We start from the raw sequence: 23605 nt of genomic DNA on the forward strand, positions 1-23605 counted from the left end.
TCAACTTTTAAACCATTTGAAGTCTTTGTTATAAGTTACCATGACTTATTAAGTTTTTGAAAAAGAGTTTACGTGAAGGTTGTGTTATATAAAGGTTATTATTTTTATATAAATTTTTTTTTTTTTCAATTTCGTTTAGGTATAAAAAAATATAATTAAGATTTTAAAAAAAATATATATTTTGCAAAAAGATTTTTTTTTAGTTTTTTTTAAAATAAAAATTTTAGGGTTTTGTTGAAATGGGTATTTTTTTTTGAAAAAGAGTTTTACAAAGGAGAAATTTAGGGTTTTTTCAAAATGGTATTTTTGGAGAAAGATGGCTTTCTCAAATTTCTAGCTCCATTTCCCACCATTTAGAGGGAAAGATTATGATGTGTGGGCCATTAAGTTGGCAACCACGTTGCAGGCACATGATGCTTGGGATTATGTCATGTTTGGGTTTTCAGAACCTAAGAATGAAGAAGAAGAAGAAGTTCTCAATAATACAGACAAGAAGAAGAATGCACATGTGTTGTAGCTTATTCAGTAGGGAGTGGACCGAGCAGTGTTCCGAAATATTATGATCATGTCTTCAGTAAAAGTAGCATGGGATACTTTCGTGACAAACTATATAGATATGACCAAAGTCAATATTGTTAAGTTGCAGAATACCAGGAGAGATTTTCAAAGTTTGCAGATGAAAGAGAGAGAAGACATCAATTCTTTCATGAATTGGGTCATAACTAATGTAAATGAGTTAAAGATTTATGGTGAATATATAAAAGATCACATAGTAGTTGAGAAGGTCCTAGGATCTTTGTCTACCAAATTTGATGTTGTATGATTTGGCATCATTGACAGTTGATGAGATGATGGAATCACTTCTATCGCATGAGGCAAGAATAGATAGAAATAAGAATTCCACTTTAGAGGCCGCTTTCAGAAGTCATGTTTCTATTTCAAGAGACAGAGGTCGACATAGAAGGAGATCGAGAGGCAGAGGACAAAGTGGAAGATATGGTGGTTAGAAAGATGGATGAGAAGAGCATGAACATGCAAATGGAAAAAACTACAGGAGCTTCAACAATAATCAAAGAGTTGACACATCAAAGGTGAGATGCTATTATTGCAATAAATTTGGTCACTATGCTCGTGATTGTGGGAAGAAGATAATTGATCAAGCAAACCAGAGAGCTAATGGCACTACAGAGAGTACTAATTCCACCTTCCTAGCTTGCCATACCATGCATGAACCTTCTACTAGTGTATGGCTGTTAGACAGTGGTTGCAGTAATCACATGATAGGAAACAAGGATTTGGTTGTAAATTTTGATCAATTGTTTGAAAAGAGAGCTAAAGTTGGGGACTGACAAGACTGTGGAAGTAGATGGAAAAGGAGTGGTCAACATTCTGACCAAGTAGGGGGAGCCAAAGACAATCTGAGAGGTATATTATGTTCCTAGTCTCAAACATAATTTCATGAGTGTTGGTCAATTGACACAGAAAGGATACAAAGTTATCTTTCAAAGTCAAGAGGTTGTTATACATGATAAGCCCCTAAGTAAGAAACTGATAGCAAAGGTGTAAATGATGAAGAATGGAATCTTTCCTCTAATTTTGAATTACAGTGCTTAGGTGAGTTCTTTTACAGTTTCATGTTCTCATGATTATTGGTTATGGAACTTTCGATTTGTCAACTTGCATTTTTCTGGTTTAGGATTGTTGGAGCAAAAACAGATGGTCAAACGATTACCTCCCATCAAAGAACCTGCTAGTACTTGTGAGTGTTGCATCTTGGGAAAGCAACACCGTGAAATTTTTCAAAAGGGACCTGTATATAGAGTAAAGAAACCTCTTGAGCTAGTTCATACAGACTTGTGTGGACCTCTGTGGACACAGTCTATTGGTGGAAGTTTTTATTTCCTCACTTTCATTGATGACTACAACAGAAAGACTTGGGTTTGCTTCTTGAAGCAGAAGTCTGAAACTTTTGCAAAGTTCAAAGAATTTAAAGCCTTAGTAGAGAACCAAAGTGATCGACATATAAAGGTATTGAGGTCAGATCGTGGTGCAGAATATGACTCAAAGGCATTCCATGATTACTGCAAAACACATGGGATCTAAAGACAATCTACAACTAGGTACACACCACAACAGAATGGTGTAGTAGAGAGAAAGAACGTGATAATTATGAACATGGTAAGAAGCATGTTGAAAGGCAGAAACTTGTCTAATGAGTATTAGAAAAAATTAGTTGCATGTGCTATTTATGTGATCAACAGATCTCCTACAAACAATGTAATGAAAAAGTACCAGAGCAAGCATGGTCAAGTATGTATTGTAGCGTATCTCATCTCAGAGTATTTGGATGTGTAGCTTATGCACATGTTCCTAAGGAACAATGAGAAAAATTGGATGATAAAAGTGAAAAATGCATATTCACTGGTTATAGTGAGAAATCAAAAGCTTACAAACTGTATAACCTTGTCACAAAGAAGACCGTAATTAGCAGAGACGTTGTGTTCAAGGAACAAGAGTCGTGAACGGAATTGTAGACAAAATAGTTGATGAACAAGTGCCACTGATGGAAGAAGATGATGTAGCAGAAAAGGAGTAGCAAGAATAAGACATAAAGACACCAAATAGATACACACAAACAAGGACTCCAAGATTTTCATAGCAACATGGATCATCAAGCAGATCAGCAGATCAAGATTCTCCCAGCAATCAATCAGCTGATGGATCAAGCAATGGTAAGAAAAAGATGAGAAGTTTGAAAGATATTTATGATGATTTGGATGTTAGTTCAATTTTTTATTATTATCATTCCAACCTTCTTCACTTGAAGAAGAAATCAAACATGAAAATTGGGTGCAAGCCAAGGATGAAGAAATTGAAGCTATTGAAAAGAATGATACATGGGACTTGGTTGATTTTCCAAAGGAAAAAAATACCATTCGTGTGAAGTGGGTGTACAAGACAAAGTTGAATGAAAATGGTGAAATTGACATATTTAAAGTAAGACTTGTATCAAAAGGATTCTCACAGCAATCGGGAACAGACTTTGGAGAATCGTTTGCTCTGGTAGCTAAATTGGACACTGTAAAAGTAGTTCTCGCGATAGCAGCTCAAACCAAGTGGAAAGTATATCAGATCGATGTGAAATCAACCTTCTTGAATGGAATTCTAGAAGAAGAAGTTTATGTGTAGCAACCTCCAGGATATGGCATATAGAGTAATGAATGAAGTTTACAGGTTGAAGAAAGCGCTCTATGGACTGAAGAAATCACCTAGAGCTTGGTACAGCAAAATCGACAGCTACATGATTAAGAATGGATTTTGCAGAAGAAACATCGATGCTACCTTATACACAAAGGTAAATGAGCATGGAAAAATATTGATTGTTTGCTTATACATTGATGACATGATTTTTACAGGTGATTTTGACATAGATGAATTTAAAGCAGCCATGATGAGAGAATTTGAGATGATAGATCTTGGTCTCATGAAATATTTTCTTGGCATAGAAGTTGAGAAATCTGAAAAAGGAATTTTTATTTGTCAAAATAAATATTCCAAAGATTTGTTGAAAAGATTCAGGATGGGATATTACAAACTATCCCTACTCCAGTTGCAACATGTACAAAGTTAAGCAAGGATGATGAAGGGTAAGATGTAAATCCAACTTTATTCAAAAGATTGGTTGGTAGCCTCATGTATATCACAACTACAAGACCAGATATCATGCAAGGAGTGAATTTGATTTCTAGATTTATGGAGACTCCAAAAGACACACATTAGAGTGTAGGAAAAATAATTCTGAGATACATAGTAGGAACTAGAGATTGTGACATTATGTATGCAAGCACAGAAAAGAAGGATTTGATTGGATACACACATAGCGATTTTGTAGGTAGTTTGGATGATAGGAAGAGCATTTTTGGTTTTGTGTTCCACCTTGGTTCAGGGGTGATTTCATGGGAATCTAAGAAGCAACCCATTGTGACACTTTTTCAGTAGAAGCAGGGTATGTAGCAACAACATCAACAGCATGTCAAGCAGTTTGGTTAAGAAGAGTATTTGATGGACTCAAGAAGAAACAACAAGGCTCAATAGTGATATATTGTGACAACACCTCAACGATTGCACTATCCAAGAATAATGTGTTTCATCATAAGAGAAAGAATATTGATACTAGATATCGCTTATTAGAGAACTTGTGAGAAATGGATAAGTTCACTTGAAGACTTGTAAATCTAGTGATTAATTGGTTGATATATTTACTAAGTCATTAGCACAATATGTGTTTGAGTTTCATAGAAGAAACTTGGGTGTTGTAAGCCTAACTGAGACATAGACCAGCAGGCATGTTTGAGTTTTCATGAGTCAGGTTTTAGTTTAGCAGTCGTAATTAAGGGGGAGTGTTAAAATAAGATAATTACTCCATCATGAGGAGTTGGCTAAACATAGAGAGTCATTTAGCTGAGTGACTGAGTGGTTGAGTGTTTGAGTGTTGAGTCAAGTCAAGCTAAGTGATAGACAACTTTGAGTGTGTGATTGCATGTGGTTGCATGTCAAGATATTTTAGGCAATTAGCTAGTTGGAAAAGATTTAAATACCCTTCACCAGGTTCATTGGAATCATCATGTTTTGGTTGTGATCAATAGAAGAGCAACAACTCATTTTTTACGTGTGAATTATTTGTGCTTTGTCTCCTCATCCTTTCCAACATATTCGAGCATACCCACAGTGATGGAATTTTGATAATTCAATAATAGGAGCTCTTCTGCCATGCCCGAAATTTTATGGCTCTGAAGATGAAGATGATAATTTTCTCACATCACGTAAAGCATCCCTGAAATTCCTGAAAAATCAAGTTGGATTGTGAGTTTCCATTTCCACCAAACTTTTACAACTTTCTACAATTCCCGACATATTCCAATACCTAAATGTTAATCCATGAAAGAAAAATTGAATTTGAAAGTTCTATCAGTGCAAGATATGTCCATATAATATTCAAATGTCAAAATATTGCAAACTTGGACAAAGATATATGCTTGTGCAACCAGTTTTCACTAAAAAATGATTGAATTATGAATTAAACCTTATCAATAGTTGTTTACTACAACTTGAACTAGAACTTATAAACCAAGATTGAACTCAATGGGTGTAAAGTGTTACATTCCCATGCCCGCCTACACTATGGCCTATTCTGAGTGGTCATTCCTTCAGTTTTTGCAATGAATGGATATGGAACTACAACAATATCTCCTTAATATGTGAATTTGGAATTGAGTGAAGGTACACTAGATATTGATCATAAAGGGATGTTTGTCCTAGATTTGTTGCGAGGTAAATTGATTTTAATAATTACTATGATTTGTCCCATGCTTCTTAAATAATTGAAGGACATAGTTTTTTAAGCTCACATTGAATAGTAGAGAAAACCTATAACGAAACAAGGGAGCACCGTATGGGAAAAATGAGAAAAATGAGACTCATAAATGAAATGTGTAAGTCCATGAAATTCGTCTTTATATCTGTGACTAACTGTATGACTATATATTACAATTAGAAAGTAACTAGAGGACTATCGAACTTTTTTAATGTAGGAAATTATTGATTATCAAGATGAGGGTGAGCCATTGAAAAATTGAAGTCCAAAGTTGGGATGTGCATGTTCATTTCTCTAATAAAATCTTCATTGTGCATAGAAAATACTACTTTTCTACCTTTGTCAAATTCCACGCCCAACTCTTCTAGATTGAGTCTGCTACACAGATCATCTAAAATAAGAAGAAATTTCTTTGTCTTGAGATGTGTAGGCAACACAATATATTCCTCAACATTGGAACAACTTGCAATATCTAAGTTGATTTTCTGAGAAATATCTTGAAACTATGAAATGAGAATCTAGGTAATTATAAGCCAAATTACAACATCAAAGATGTTAGTAACCTTGAAAGTATTGTAGAATTTTTGAAGCATTGTCATTTTTCCAATCCCACACATTCCATATATACCAATGATGTTAACGTGGGGATTTTTAGTTAGCCACAACTTGAGCTGCATCTGGGCATAAGTAATCCTCGAACTCAAAATCTTGTTGTAATAGGTATTGTTGATCATGCGCCGAGGAGACACCATAATCTGTTCAGAATTGCAAAGTGTTGTGAAGTCTCTTTCAAGTTGGTGAAATAGCTTGTCAAATGTTGTCTTCCATTTTTTTATTTTCTTCGAGAGTTTTGGTTGGAAAAGGAGGAAATCAGGACATGGTTGTTGTTGTTTCCATCTATCAAACAAGTATCTCGCCTCATCAACTATGCCTTGTATAATTTTGAAGCGATCTTTCACTGTGTCTAACAGCTTATTTTCCTGGTCTTGGAATTGGTTGTTTATATCATGTACAAGCCTCTTCATTTGAAGTAGCTTAACATGTCTGAAAAGCTGATTGTTTACATTCATAAGACTTTTTGCATTGACAGGGACTTGCTCCTTTGCAACCCTCCTTGTTCTTTCTTGTATTCTCTCATGTACCTAGTTTTATTAATATGTTGGTTTACTTCTCTAATTGCAAATATGTGGGAGTTTCTATGAATAACTTTATGAGAGGGTATTTTATAAAAACATAGAATATTAATCACCATATTTTGTTTTCCCTTCAAATTATTATAAAGGGTTGTATATTATTTATGTTTTTGTGTAATATCACGGTCGGGTCAGATTTTACTAATATTACCTACAACTCTCTCGCTTGGCTTTGTAAGTTGTAATACAATCCATCCACTTCAGAATGATAATATATCAATGTAATATTAGAAGTATTCTAGACTTTTTTTTTTTTCTAAAACTAGACTATCAGTGAGACCATCTTCCTAGCAAAATAACACTCAATCCATTGACCACTACATACCTATAATTAATTATATTAAGGAAAATTGGTATTCAAAGTATTAAATTATCGTCTAGGTAGATTCACAAAACAAGTCGAATGATATACTTGATTTACGTGCTTGACTCATCAAATGTTTCCTTACCTAATAAAATTCTTAGTGTTTAAATCTAAACTATATGCTTTGTATATTTTTCTCCTTTGGAGGGTACTAAGATCCTCACATAACGATATACTTTCACTCTAGTTATTAACCTTTCTCTTAAAATGCAAACCAAAATAAGTAGCGAAAGTGTGATTACTCTTACAAAAGTAGATGTTTAATTTTATTATTGCCTAAACCGACAAACACTTTAGGCTTATTACTTGTTTTTTCTAAGAGACCTAACATGCTAGTATTCTTACAAGTACTTAATAAACTAGGATAGAATATAATTACTCCTTAATCATCTGTATACAATTTTTCTACCATAATTACTTTCAATTTATTCGTGGACATCTACCTACAATTTAAAACATGATAGTAACCTATAATTGATCTGAAGATGGGACATTAAAAGGCTTCTTGTGAGATTACAAGAACCTCTCCCACTTCCAAAGCTTAATTATTCCCAAGACAACTATGATTAACTAATGCAAAATCAATAATGTGCTTGACAATAAGGTGTATGCTTATGTTTATTTTAATTGATTATATGCTTTAAAATATGTTGTTTGTGCTGGTATGTGAACACATGTAACAGTGCAACAATGTAGCAAATAACAAACACATGGACAACAATATTAATTTGGAGTTCACCCAAAACTCTTGGGCTATGTCTCCCTGAGCTCTAGTCAACTCAGCTAGGCTCTCTGGGATTACGGAAAAGTACTTTTACAAGCTCCACGCTCAAATCCATTGTTTTACACAGAACACAATGGGTTTGGACACCATCTTATCCCTGGCTCTGAATCTCTTAGGCTTTCTGGCTGTTGGCTCTGGCTCTGGCTCTTGGCTCTTCACTTTGGCTCTGGCTCTTGGCTCTGGCTTTAGCTCTTGGCTCTCAGCTCTAGCTTCTTTGAGCTCTCTCTCTCAGCCTCCGTGTGCCTCTGTGATTCGCTTGAACCCCAAGTGATCCCCAGAAACCTTCCAGCGACCCTTTTTCTCTGTCTCTTGCTCATCTCTGCAATTATGTGCTTTGTGCTATTTTGAGGCATTCTATCGGCTTTCTGACTTCCTCGGTCATTTCTCTGCATGCAATCATCCCTTTACGGCTCTACGGCTTCCCTGCACGTTGTCTATTCGATTGGCCATCTGGCTCTACGGCTCTATGGTTCAAATACATCATTTTCTGCAAAAACACCCGCTTGCAACATGGCACAATGGTCAGGGGCCATTACAAAGGGATCGGGGCCATTTTATAGGCAAAAATTCGAAAATGGAGAAAAATCCAATACACAGAGAGTTACTGGAAAATACACTGTTGGGCATGAATTCCAGACGTGAATTTCCATAAAATCATCCCTAAAAACCCTATTGGGTCCGCCATTAGGCAAAATACCGCATTGCATAGGTGGATTGTGAAAAACCCTGAATAGACAGGAAAACACTGAAAAACTAGTCAAAATGCTTTTTATCGGAATTCAAATATTATCGCATCCACCCTATAATCATTTCGGCTCTTGGCTCTCAGCTCTAGCTTCTTTGAGCTCTATCTCTCAGCCTCTGTGTGCCTCTGTGATTCACTTGAACCCCAAGTGATCCCAAGAAACCTTCCAGCAACCCTTTTTCTCTGTCCTCTTGCTCATCTCTGCAATTATGTGCTTTGTGCTCTTTTGAGGCATTCTACCGGCTTTCCGACTTCCCCGGTCATTTCTCTGCATGCAATCATCCCTTTACGGCTCTACGGCTTCCCTGTGCATTGTCTATTCGATTGGCCATCTGGCTCTGCGGCTCTATAGTTCAAATACATCATTTTCTGCAAAAACACCCGCTTGCAACATGGCACAATGGTCAGGGGCCATTACAAAGGGATCGGGGCCATTTTATAGGCAAAAATTCGAAAATGGAGAAAAATCCAATACACAGAGAGTTACTGGAAAATACATTGTCGAGCATGAATTCCAGACGTGAATTTCCATAAAATCATCCCTAAAAACCCTATTGGGTCCGCCATTAGGCAAAATACCGCATTGCATAGGTGGATTGCGAAAAACCCTGAATAGACAGGAAAACACTGAAAAACTAGTCAAAATGCTTTTTATCGGAATTCAAATATTATCGCATCCACCCTATAATCATATCGGGTCCGGCTTCAGTTGCTATTGCAAGCCCCACCATTGATCTGTGTGATCTCTGATCCAATGGTTGATATTCATTTTCAGGTGGCTTAGGAGTACGGAGTTTATCTTCCTGAAAAGGCAATTTCTCTCTCTCCTCTGCCAGCCACACGTTTTCCATTGTATTGGATCGGGCAGAGCCAACCCAATAGCACTTACTACCTAAGGCCCGCCCAAAATCCCGCTTATGGAACTCAAATAATATAGGGCCACTTCTAAAATTCCTTTTGGGTCCGGCTTTATGACATCGGGGAATTTTCCTTTGTATTTCAGCTTTTCTATCGAAATCAATTAATAGAGAGAAAACCCAACAAATACCCTTTTATCGGAACTCAAAATTTATAAACTGTGCTTATAAAATCTGTCGGGTCTGGCAATCACAAGTCACATGTTATTGCCCCTTTATATCACTGTGATGACTCGATGCGATATATCAGAATCGCATGTCGCACAACCTTGGGGGTCCTTCCCTTACCTCGTGGCATCGCCTATGCCGATTTGCTAATCATCGCAGTCACATGTCACATTGGCTCGAGGTCCCATCATCGGGCGAAAGCTTACCTCAGATGCGATAAGTCGGAGGTCATAGTCAGAGATTCCTTCCACCTCTGCGTTAAGTCCTCCTCTCGACCCATCTCCGATTCGATTTCCCGTTATAAGGGCTTTTTTGCATTTTTGAAGATTTTGCCTCTTTTTCCAAAGAAAAAAGGGCAACTTCTTTCTACGATAACTTTTGCCTCCAAATTCCATTTTAGCCCATTAAAGTTGCAATAGATTCAGAAGGAAGATATCTCTGCAATGGGGCTATTTCTAGGAACATCCTTGGACTTCCATTTTCCTTTGTGAGGAGCACTTTAGACTTAGAAGTCTATCCAAAATCCATTTTGGATCACGCCTTCCCACTAAAGAACTTTTGGTCTCCAAAATACTGATATACTGATTTGAATAGTAAATGAGAGTACCTCACCCTCTTATTTCAGCCTCCACACACTTGCCTTGCATAGTGCCTCTGACCAAAGCCTTTGACCACTTTCCTTCCTAGATGTGCTGGTCTTCCTAGGAAGAATTGTCTTCCTCCTTGCCTTCCTGCAGAACTTTTGCTGAAATGGTCATAGAAGGTAATTTGAACTTCTCTGCCTTGATCGTTGATCCAAGGTGGCTCAAACAAATCTGAAGTACATATGCTTCACAAAAACTTTCATTTGTACCTATTTGACAAGGTGTCAACAACAACTGTTAACACCAACATAAATACAAACAAAAGCTGGATGGAATAAACTCCTGCTTCAATAAAAGAAACAGATTTCACATCTTGTGAATACCTCCATGTCTTACATCTGCATACAAATGATGGACTAGATAACAAGCCCACAAAACATGCCTTTAAAACAAATGACCCTTCAAGTCAAGCGTGTAGAAAAAGACCTCTAGGACTCTTTTTCAAAAGATGAAACACTTCATCATTATCTCCATCTTGGAGACCAAGTTAACTTCCCCCAAGTCAACATTACATGCATGTTTACAACAGAGCAATCAACCCTCCAAGTTAATTACACATACATGTTCAAATGCAAGGAGATCATCAACATCCCTGTGTTCATGCACATCAAGCTTATGCATGCATTTCATCCTTCAAATTTTTCTTAAGCACACTGTTCTTTCGACGTTGAAATGAAATATAATGTTGTAGCAACAAAGTGTGTCTCCTAGTCAACTTCTCCATTTACCTTCTTGGTAAAACCCTGCAACTTGCATCCTCATTAACAAATAAATGCAAATAGATGCATCAATAGACATGCAATCTTAATTGGATAAGAACTCTAACCATTTCTTACCAATCCTTTTCAAAGGGCTTTCCTTTGTCCGCACATCAACATCAGCATGTGAATCATCCTGAAAAACATCATTCATGGAAACTTCCTTCCCATTTTTGCCATCTTCTCTTTCCACTTTCTTAAGCTTTTGTGGAAGCATTGTTGGATTCAGAGTCCAACATTTTGCAGCAAGATGTTGTTGCTTATGGTAGTAAGTGCACTTCATGTGCATCCTCTTTATAGCATGACTTTCCTTGTCCAATGGACCTTTGGCTTCTTGCTTCCTTTCCTTCAAAAGTTTCTTGTATGTGGCCATTCTCTTCCAACATCTAGAAACATTATGGTTATCCAAACCACAAAAGGAACAAGAAATTATTTTCCCATATCTATGTGGAAATTTATCATGCTTTGTAAAATCAAAAGGAAGATGATTAGAACCAGACTTATACCTTTCTTTTTGACCTTTATTTCCTTCATGAGGAGGTGAATCAAATGAAGAAGTGGATTCCTTTGGAACACCATCAATCTCTTCAAGGCTATCAGAGTTTCTACAACTCTCTGGTTCAAGTGTGTGTTTCTGAACACCTGCATCCTGAAAATGTTGTTTCAAGCTATTGCATTCTTCCTTAATACAATCTTCATACTCTTGAGGTGGAAGACCTGCAATCCAACTCCTTCTTGGAGTTGTTTCAATGGTCTTCATGGCAGCTTTGGAACTTTCTCCATAAGCTTATCCATAGCCAAGACCCAAATACTTAGGCCTTTCCTCAATTATTATTGGCTCAACAATACCTTGTGCATGTCTACACAAGCCTTTTCCTTCATAGCCCATCGTGGACATTAGCTTCAAACCTATGCCTTTGGTATGTTTTTCAAAAGACCCAATATAAGCATTCTTAGAATAATTTGAAGACAAACATGAACTATTTACCTCTTCTTCAAGCTGATACTTGACCAAGGCTTCTTTGGCAACAAGGAGATGTGACTCCAACTCATGCATCCTTTTCAAGTTCATATTTTCAATATGAAGTTGCCTCTCCATTTTCTCCAATTTGTCAGAAAGCATCAGCTTTTCTTCCTCCATGGAATTCGACTGCTCTCTAAGTATGCTTCTCTTTCTTCCATCCTCATACATTTCTCTCACCATATCCATCATGGTGGCTAAGTCTTGCTTCATGTCTTCATCAATATCTTTTGTGAAGAAAGAAGAATTTGAGGACTCACTTGTAGAAGTAGTCATTATACCAATGAACAAAAGAACTTCAAACAAGATCAATAAAGAGATTATTCAACAACCTTTTGCAACAAACCTGTTGTTCTTCAAGGATTTCTTTTAGGTCCTTTGGGATAAGAGGAATGCCTTCATCGCTTCTTCCTTCTTGTCGTTCCTAGACTGAGCTATCGATAGCTTTTCCTTCACCTCTGCAAACTCACACAATAGTCAATATACAACATGCATACAATCAATCAGATAATCAATCTTTGACTGCCTAAACACCTTTCTGACAAGTAATCTTTGCTATGTCAATCAAGCATTCTGATATAACCTTCTTTGAAGGTGGGGTTGACCAAACCTGGCTCTGATACAACCTAATCTAAAAGTGGGGCATTAAAAGGCTTCTTGTGGGATTAAAAGAACCTCTCCCACTTCCAAAGCTTAATTATTCCGAAGACAGCTATGATTAACCAATGCGGAAATAATAATGTGCTTGACAATAAGATGTATGCTTATGTTTATTTTAATTGATTATATGCTTTAAAATCTGTTGTTTGTGCTGGTATGTGAATACATGTAATAGTTCAACAGTGCAACAAATAACAAACACATGGACAACAATATTAATTTGGAGTTCACACAAAACTCTTGGGCTACGTCTCCTTCAGCTCTAGTCAACTCGACTAGGTTCTCTGGGATTATGGCAAAGTCCTTTTACAAGTTCCACGCTCAACTCCACTGTATTACACAGAACACAATGGGTTTAGACATCATCTTATCCTTGGCTCTGAAGCTCTCAGACTTTCTAGCTCTCGGCTCTCGCTCTGGCTCTTGGCTCTAACTCTGGCTATGGCTCTTAGCTCTGGCTTGCGGCTCTCGCTCTGGCTCTTGGCTCTCGACTCCGGCTTCTCTGAGCTCTATCTCTCTCTCGGCCTCTGCGTGCCACTATGATTTGTTTGACCCCCAAGCGATCCCCCGTAACCTTCTAGTGACCCTTTTTCTCAGTCCTCTTGCTTCTCTCTGCAATTGTGTGCTCTATGCTCTTTTGAGGCATTCTACCAGCTTTCCAGTTTACCCAGTCGTTTCTCTCCATGTAATCATCCCTCTGCGGCTCCGTGGCTTCCCTGCACATTGTATGTTCGATTGGCCATCTTGCTTTGCGGCTCTGTGCCTTCAAACACATCATTGTCTGCAAAAATGCCCGCTTGCAGCATGGCACAGTGATCAGCTGCTGTGATAGAGGGATCGGGGCCGTTTTCTAGGAAAAAATTCAAAAATGGAGAAAAATCCAATACACATAGAGTTACTAGAAAATATAGTATCGAGCATGAAATCCGAACGTGAAATTCCATCAAATTATCCCTAAAAACCCTATCGAGTCCACCATTAGGTAGCATATCGCATCACATAGGTGGATTGGGAAAAACCCTGAATACATGGGAAAACATTGAAAAACCCGTCAAAATGCTTTCTATCGGACTTCAAATATTATCGCATCCGCCCTATAATCATATCGGGTCCACCTTCGGTCGCTATCACAAGCCCCACCGTTGATCTGTGTGATCTCTGATCCAACTGTTGATATTCATTTTCGGGTGGCTTAGGAGTATGGAGGTTACCTGCTTGAAAAGGTAGTTTCTCTCTCTCCTCCGCCAACCATGCATCGACCATTGTATGCGATCGGGCAGAGCCAGCCTAATACCACTTACCACCTAAGGCCCACTCGAAATCCCTCTTACGGAACTCAAATAATATAGGACCGCTTCTAAAATTCCTTTCGGGTCTAGCTTTATCGCTTCGAGGCATTTTCCTTTGTATTTCAGCTTTTCTATCAAAATTCGCTAATACATAGAAAACCTGACAAATACCCTTTTATCGGAACTCAGAATTTATAAATTGCGCTTATAAAATCCATCAGGTTCGGCGATCGCAAGTCGCATGTTATCACCCCTTTATATCGCTACGATGTGATGATGATATGCGATACATCACAATTGCATGTCGCACAGCCCCAAGGGTCCTTACCTTGCCTCATGGCATCACTGACGCCAAACCACCGATCATCACAGTCGCATGTCGCGTTGGCCTGGGGTCCCGTCATCGGGTGAAGGCTTACCTCCGATGTGATAAGTCGGAGGTCGCAATTGGAGGTTCCTTCCGCCTCCGTGTTAAGTCCTTCTCTCGACCCATCTTCGATGCAATTTCCCTTTATAATGTATTTTTTGCCATTTTTGAAGATTTTTCCTCCTTTTCCAAAGAACAAAGGGCAACTTCTTTCTACGATAACTTCTTCCTCCGAAGTCCATTTTAGCCCATTCAAGTTGCAGTAGATTCAGAAGGAAAAGATCTCTGCAATGGGGCTATTTCCAAGAACATTCTTGGCCTTCAATTTTTCTCTGTGAGTAACACTTTAGACTTAGAAGTCTCTCCAAAATCCATTTTGAATCAATAATTCAACCATATAACATACAAATTCTACATGCATCCATATTTCCTATCTGGGCATGCTATTGTGTATAATACATATGCATCATAACCATATATCTCGTATAATTCATATGAACCTAAACTTAAAACGAATTTCTTAAACAAAGAAATGAAACTAATGTCATAAGCAAAGAAATCTATGTCACGGAATTAGATCATCTAGAAAATTATGGGAGGGAGCATGTGCCTCCCAACTAATGAATTGCCACTCATGACTCACCCGAGCTCAGAATTCTTTCCTCAAAGAATAACAATCTCATATGTATTCCTGTAGTGGTATTATATATTTTTTCTAGTAACTTTCTTTGTTGAGATTCTATGCCATTTTAGTTTACCTAGGCTTTTTATTTTCATTAGGAAAAAGTGTTCCATTTTTCATCTTAAGCGTTCATTTCTCTCCCGTTGTACTTTTCTCAAATTTTTTACTAAACTTAGCATTTTTCTCTAACTATGTTTAATTTCCACTTAGCATAATATCTTTCTCCAATTGCGGTGTTCTCTTAATAAAAGCTTTCACCTAAAACTTTTTGGAAATCAGATTTGAGAAAGTCCATCATATAAACTTAACCACTTAACATCTTTATAGGATAATAAGAATTCCATATTAGAAACTGCTTTTTCCATAAATTTCCGAAATGAAAAACATTCATTTATTATATAAAATTTAATTTTATAATCCATGAATTTAAATTTTCCCTCGAGAATCATTAAGTTCAAACAATAATTACAATAATCTTAAATAGTCATATCTTTAAAAAGTAAAGCATAAGCTATCACAAATATCCATTACGTTTATCTACAATAATTTTTGAGTACTTGAAGACTTAAAATCCTATACCTTAAAATATCAATGGAAAGTTTTTACATTAAGACATATATATTTAAATGAATAAGCTCAACATGATGTGCCTTTTCTTTCCAAAATGCTTTTATAGGGAAAAAGTATTTTCGTTCTCTACCATTTATATGTTTTCTTTGGGAAATAGATGAAATTTATAAAACTCCTTATAAGAAGATATTATTTCCATTATTTTCATCGTCTACTCATTTCTATGCTTTTTTTGAAAAAAATGAAATTATCGATTTATGAAATTTTGAATATTCAAATTTCATTGACTAAAACTAATACTAATAATTTAAGACAAATTTTAGATTGTAGCAATCCCTCCTTCGAAAAAAATCTCTAATTATTTTTTAGTGCGACTTAATATAACTTTATTATTACTATCTTTATCTAAATAAAGCAATGGTTATTTTCAACAATAATGGGAATTCCTTTATTAAAATTTATACTTGAAACATAATGAACATGATGAATATGATTATTCTCACTTTCTTTTATCTCGAATGATACGAGGCTTGGAATTCCTTTATTAAAAATTATATTTAAAACATAATGAACATGATGAATAAGATTATTCTCACTTTCTTTTATCTCGAATGATACGAGGCTTTTTTACATTATAGGGGTCATTATCTTAATAATTATTATCACTTTCTTTTATCTTGAATGATATAAGGCTTGTATCCATTATAGGTGTCATTATCTTAATTATGCATTGCAACCACATTATTAATAAGAATAAACTTTTTATCTCATGGTTTTATCTTTATAGATATTATATCTTTATCAATACTATTATGTTGATTTCTTACCCTACTTTATCTTCAATAATACGAGGCTTTTGTACATTGTAAGTTGTAATCGTATATACAAATATTATAACCACGCATACAAAAAAATCATAATTCTTTTTAATGATATGAACCTTTATCCAAATGATATAAATGAAATGATATCTCCAAAATGTATACCAAATGATATAAATGAAATGATATCTCCAAAATGTATATTTCAACTACCACATATTTTGACTTTGATTTTTTAATGTATGTTTTATTACTTAAAATTTATCATTTTATTTTATTTTTATAAAATTAATTTTCTTTATAAATTATGAGAGCATCTAAATTTTGGAATTAGATTTAAATAATTTTAATCTAATTATCAATAATTATTAAGTGGTTGATAGGGTTTTAACCTATATAAAATATTGTAGTATATTCTTAGTACTATACACAAATTAAAGTTTAAGACTTATGCCCAAGGTAATTATGTTACTTTTTCTCTTTTAGTTAAATCGATTAATTAAAAAAATATTCATATAAACAAGTATCATAATTTTTTTTTATGGGTATGTGGTATTGATAAGTCATAGTATTGCTTATGGTATTGTAGCAAAGTCTATTTACATGTTAAGGATCTCCATGGTAAAACAAAGTGAATTCTCCCATAAATAAAAATTATGTTGCATGTTTTTAAAATTGTGAATATTGTTAACTTATATTATATTATTTTTTTACAACTAATAATAAGCATTAAAGATAAAAGATAAAGTTATAATTTATTTAATTAAATGATTTTTTATTTTGACATTTTCATAATTATTCATAATAATAACTTAAAATAAAATTATAATTTAGATAATTATATAATGCTTTAGTTTTAATAATATAAAATATATTATGAAATAAATGTTTTGATGAGTATTTGATAATCTCAAAAAAATAATACCCATAATCAACCTATTCATAGCTACTGTAAGGTCTACGATATGTAAATTGCACAACCCTATTATTCTAATGTATATATGTCGAGATCTATTCTAGATTGTGTTTTACTAACTTCGAAGGATCCTTTGTTTATATGTTTTTGAATTTTTATATAAAAGGTTGGGTTGGAATATTAAGTAGCCGAGGCTATATCTTCTGTATTCAAGTGTTGAGCGCGGAGAGGGCAAAAGTTTTTAGATAACGTTTATTCCGTGCTTTAACGAATAAGTAAACATGATTTAAAAATATCTTATTCCTATTAGTTTAGATTAAGCTATTGAACTTATTGCTTATGTTATGATTGTCATTTTCTCAGAGTTCCACCGTTGGTTCGAAGATACGAATAACCACCCGTAGTTTCAGTGTGATATATATATATATAAAATAAAATTTGTGGTAGGTTTTGCGTTAGTTTATCTGTTGTTGAAATGAAATAGAAAATAATACAATTAAAGAAGTATAGATATTCAAAGCATAGTTGAAATGATATTAGATCTTGGAGTTACAAGGACATATTTCGTGGAACGATGGACGACTTTCGCGGTGATCCATTCGAATGGCTTTGCGTCGATTTATTCGCTGTAGTGCTGTCACTGCTGAACGTTGCGAGCTTGGCTTGGAGTGTATCGGTCCCCACCATTTGGAAATCTGTTGCTGAATTCGAGATTTTGTGGGAAAAACATTGCCGACAGCTTTTGGAAAGACAAATTTACAGTGGTAACAACTTCTCTGCATCGGATTGCACCAACCTTCTGCCTCTCTCTTGAAGGCGGCAGTCAGGTAAATTATTGAGAACCCTAAGAACAGACAGGAATTGAGAACCCTAATTTGAAGAACGGCAGCCGAGAACTAGATGGAACGCTAGGGATTAGTAAGTTATTGAGACGGTTTCATGTGTTATCTGCGACTTAAGATATTATCGTGGACTCATATCGATATGTTATGTGAATGTAATGGTAGATACGAATCACGGCCGACGATCTGTCCTCATACGCCTGGAATTTCTGGTACAAAATGGTAGGCCTATACGAAAGGAATATTTTAATCATTGTGTACATGCAAACCACAAAATCCGCAATTTTCGTACCAAAAGCTTTCATTGAAATGAATTTTTATTCCCAGCCCATGTGTAAAGGAACCTGCAAAATGATATAATGACATAAATGAATTTATTGCAGGAAGTGGGGGACGCCTGGATGAACTATTGGCACGGGTTTCTCCGATGCGGCGATACCTCCACCGGGATAGCTATGTCTATGTCTGTTATGGTTTGTGTACGAATAAACTAGTGGCCTCCGTTGAAAGTCTCAAGTACGTTCTGCTCGGGATGGAGAAAGGAAAACCTGATGGTTGTCTATGAGATATCGCATCACCATGAAAGGAAGTTCTTGGTTGCAGCAAATGAGTTAAGGGAAAGTGTAAGATTCTAAATGTTAAAAATTTTAACAATCTAGCACATTTCAGTGTTTTGATTAAAAATAAATTTTCAATGAGAATTAGAACACAAAGGGGATGTTTTATTTAATTAATAATTGCAAATAATATATTGGAGAATGATTAACATAGAAGCCCGTGCAAATAATATATTTGAGAATGATTAATATAGAAACCCTTGTCAAAGGCATGCAAGGCTTTTCATTTACAAAGAAAACAAAAGACTAAATCACAATCGTGAAAAGTGTATGGATCCAAGGTTTTCGTCACATGAGAGTAGAACTACTCTAGGCAAGTTTTGAACAAAGACAAAATCGATAGATAATTTTGGATGCTCCAAAGACTTAGCTTCTATCCCCTTTAATAGGCTTGATGGACTCTCTAAATATCTTATTTTATGGCCTAGCTTCTATCCCCTTTAATAAGCTTGATGGACTCTCTAGATATCTTATTTTATTATTTTAACCCCGAAAAACGAAGGCAAATACCATGTGTAGATCCCATGGGAAAATAGCATGGTAAATACCATGGCTAAATTCCATCCATTTTGACCATATCAAGAAAAGGGAATATTACAAATCCTCTCGTTTGCCCTCAAGCAATCCACTTCTATCCACAATAAAAGTATATTTATATTGATACCATGATCCCATACAAACCGGTGTGTTATTCCATGCCTCCACGCTAAATGATCTTCAATGGATCCTTTGATACCTGATCCGAAACTATCCTCCACCCAATTCTACGCTCAATAGGTTCACCTCAATCCTAGTGCCACCTAAGTCGTCGGACTTGAGCATTATGATACCATGTCAACCCTCCATCACAACCCATGCCCAAGGCCTCAAGATGCAATATGTCATTGGTTAAGTGTATCCTCCTAGTAATCATCCAATAAATAGAATGGCAACTCATAATATGTCGCCAATACATCCTGTGGGAAGGATCTAATGACTGAATGTCTTCAAATGGAATAAGTCTACCATGTTAATGTTGCGTGATGCTCAGCTTATGTTTCTCCACTCGATCACCCAACATGATTCATTCGTAGAACTCTTCCCTGCTCTCCCTAATGTATAAAGATGGTTTGGTAGTGCCGCAAACCCTATCTATGTACTTCTATAGAGGGTTTCCTTGGAACTCAAAATCATATTCCTCTTCCTACCTTGTGAGGGAGTTGAGACATTCATCTACACAAGACATTTTGGCCAGTGACTCGATCTATACCCTTATGAGCTCCACAATTTCTTTTATTTCCCTGTAAGATAGTGTCTCAGGCTGTTTGGATTCTCTACTTCAACATCATAAGGTTTGTCTCGAAATGTGTGATCTTCCTATGAAAGTCCTCTACGGGCAATTTTGGTGCCTTGTTGAATATCGTTGTACCTATTTGCACCGGATGCCAGGCGACCACAACTTCAACTTGAACCTTTAACCGAATCCCTCGGAATGATTCATCTTCTACATTATGTATGTCAATCTCCTCCTCATGATCATGATCACCATGTCGATTCAATATTGTTGGCTAATCCGAATTTACAAAGGAACACAACAACTTAGAGATATAACCATAAACACAAAGATGCAGCAAAAGTAAAACGTCAGTTGATTACTATCAAATAACTGAAATATGTTTACATACGGAATGGAAATAAGCTAGATTTAACGATGGACGATGGTAGCTTATCTCTGAGAAGAGATGTGGCAGCTACATGTCCTGAACTATGTTACAATGACACTTGAGAGCCTATTTATTTTTAAGAAACACTAGAAAACCCCAAACATCCAAAAACCTAACCCTAAGAGATGAAACACCAAACTATTGGCCTTGTTGGGGTAAATTGGTACATCAACTTCCCGGGGTCATAACTTTGGCATACGATCTTCGTTTGATGCACACGATACCTCGTTAGAAAGATTTATCCATGGACTACAACTGTTGATAGTGAATATCAAGTTGAAGACTTGTAATTTCCGTCGGTGATGTGATTTTACCAAAAAATGATGTTTAGGGTCTCAAAATGTGGTTTTCCCAAAAAAACGTCATTTAGGGCCTCAAAATGGCTCTGGAAGTTCAGGACCCGAAAAACTACCAAAAATAGTAAACTATGCTAAAGTTAAGGAAACTGAAAAGCTGAAAAAAAACAAAGGTGAGAGTCGATGTGGAATAGGCGGGTGGCCACCAATATCCAACTATATCATACCTCCCCCCTTAGAAATCAATGGCCCCCATTGTGTTGAGTTCCTCGATGAGATGAGGAAACTTCTACTGAATTTAGTCCCTCATGAGCCACTTGCCCTCGTGAAGGAGTTGTCCTATTTTGACAACTTGATATAGTTCGATCCTTTGTTGTCGGGTGTTCTTGATTTGTGTGTCCATGATCCGATTTGTTGTGGCTTGTTCCATGTAGTCTGGACTTAACTCTGTAGGTGTAAGTTGTTCTACAATGGTTGATGTGTCTAACAATGGTGGAAAGTATGGTCGAAGGCGGTCCACACTGAGTATTGGGTGCAGACCAAGGAATGGGGAAATGCTGAGCTCAAATGAATTGTCTCCCAAATCCTTGGTAATGGTGTAAGGACCATATAGGAGTGGCTCTGAGTTTCTGATAGGCTCTGTTAAGGTGTTCCTTCTACAAATGTTACCAAACTTTGTCGCCTAGTTGGAACTTGTGTGGCACCCAATGTTGATCATGTCGTTGCTTCTACTTAGCATTGACTTTGTCCAGTATGTCATGGACATGTTGGTGAATGTGTTGAATGTTATCAATGAAGTTGTTTGCCTTATCGACTTCGAACTAGACATGAGATGAATCTCCTTGAGTTGCTGCAAATGGTATGGCAACATCAATGGAACATAGTCGCTGGAATCCCAAGCCCACCTGAAAATGGTTGTGGCTAGTCGAGCTGTGGAGAGCCTGGTTATAGTTGTGCTGGACATAGGGGAGGCTCTCATCCCATGTACATAGATGCTTTGAGTTGTAAATGCACAGAAAGTGTATGATCATCTTGTTGATGACCTCTATCTGGCCATAATTTTGGGGATGGAAAACTATGGACTTAGTGAGCTTGCTGTCTAGCATCAATGAGAGATGAGACTAAAATGCACTGAGGAACCTGTTGTCCCGATATGAGATGATAGACCGTGGAATCCCAAAGTGTATGCACACTCGTTCAAAAAAGAGTTTAGTTGTGCCTTCTATTGTGATATTCTTCTTGCAGGTCACCATAATTTATCTGTATTTAAATAGGAACACAATAAATTACAGAGATAACCATAAACATAGATATGTAGCAGAACTAATACTTCATTTCATTACGGTAAAATACTAAAATATGCTTAGAAATAGAAATGGGAATAAACCAGCTAGGGCGATGGTAGCTTATCTCTGAGAAGAGATGTGGTGGCTACATGCCTCTAAACTATTTTACAATGAGGCTCGAAGGCCTATTTATTGTTGAAAAAAATGGAAAACTCTAACCATCCAAAAATGTAACCCTACGAGATGAAACACCACAATATGGGCCCCGTTTTGGGTAAATTGGTACATCAACTTCCTGGGGTCGTAACTTTGGCATACAATCTCCATTTGACGCGCACCATAGCATGTTAGAAAGATCTATCCGAGTACTACAAATTTGATAAGAGAAACACTAGACCATGGAACCATGTTTCTCCCAGATTTCCCAAAAAACATCGTTTAGGGCCTCAAAACAGCTCCAGAAGTTCAAGACCCGAAAAACTGCTAAAAATAGTAATTTGTGCTACAATTACGGAAACTGAAAATTGAAAGAGACAGTTGTGGGGGTCCAAGTGGGATAGGTGGGTGGCCACCAACATCCACCTGGATCATTCCTCCCCCCTTATGAAGTAATGATCCCCATTGTGTTGAGTTCCTCCATCTGCTGAACTTGGTCCCTGCTGAGTTGTTTTGGAATCTCGGATGTGTCTAGTAATGGTGGGAAGCATGGTCAAGGGTGGTACACATTGAATACTTGGTGCCAACAAAGGAATTAGGGAATGCTGTGCTCCAAATCATTATTTCCCACAGCTTTGGTAATGGTGTAAGGACCATGTCAGAGTGGTCTGAGCTTTTGATGGGTTCCGGTAAGGTGTTCTTTCTGCCAATGCAACCAGACTTTTTTGCCCACCTGAAACTTGTGTGGTACCCCTATGGGTGAGGAGAAGTTGTTCCTGTCTACTTTCATGACCGTATCCATCTGCTTCTGCTGTTGCGTGGAGGAACGGTTCATGGGGGTCATGGATGTGGCGACGCTCTTCCCCTTACTTTGGGAGCGAACTAGACAGAAAATGAATTTCCTAGTCTGGGAGATGAGCTTGTTGCATTTCTTAGCAGTGACCAAAGAGGTGGCGGTAGGTGGGGCTACCTCTAGTATCATGTATAATGAATTAGCCAAAGTGATAATAATTACATGAGGCCTTGACTCATACACAACATGTCGCCTCCACAAGTATGGCTGGCCATTATACATGACAAACATCCAGAGGTGCAACATCACACAATACCTCGTTTGTGAAGGGTTTGATATTGTAGGGCAAGTGACACTGCTGGCGAACTCGGAGATCTCATCCTTGGTGAAGCCACCTGATACTGTACGGCTATGGGTGTTGTGTAGTCAATAGGCCCAACTTCTTCATGACCTCTACTAAAATGTGGTTCTTTTGGCTCCCATTGACAACAATGAATTGCAGTGGCAAACCCTTCACCCACATCTGTGAGTGGAAAATACGCTCCCCCTCCCCTAGATCTTTGGGCTCATTCTTTTGGATCTTGGCGGTGGAAACAGTGGCGTTGGGCTTTGCATCAATGATATGTTTCCGTTTGCCAT

This window comes from Pinus tabuliformis, chromosome X, assembly GCF_031772625.1.
Source record: "Pinus tabuliformis cultivar Carrire ecotype Pingquan chromosome X, CPIR1, whole genome shotgun sequence".
Lineage (NCBI taxonomy): Eukaryota > Viridiplantae > Streptophyta > Pinopsida > Pinales > Pinaceae > Pinus > Pinus tabuliformis.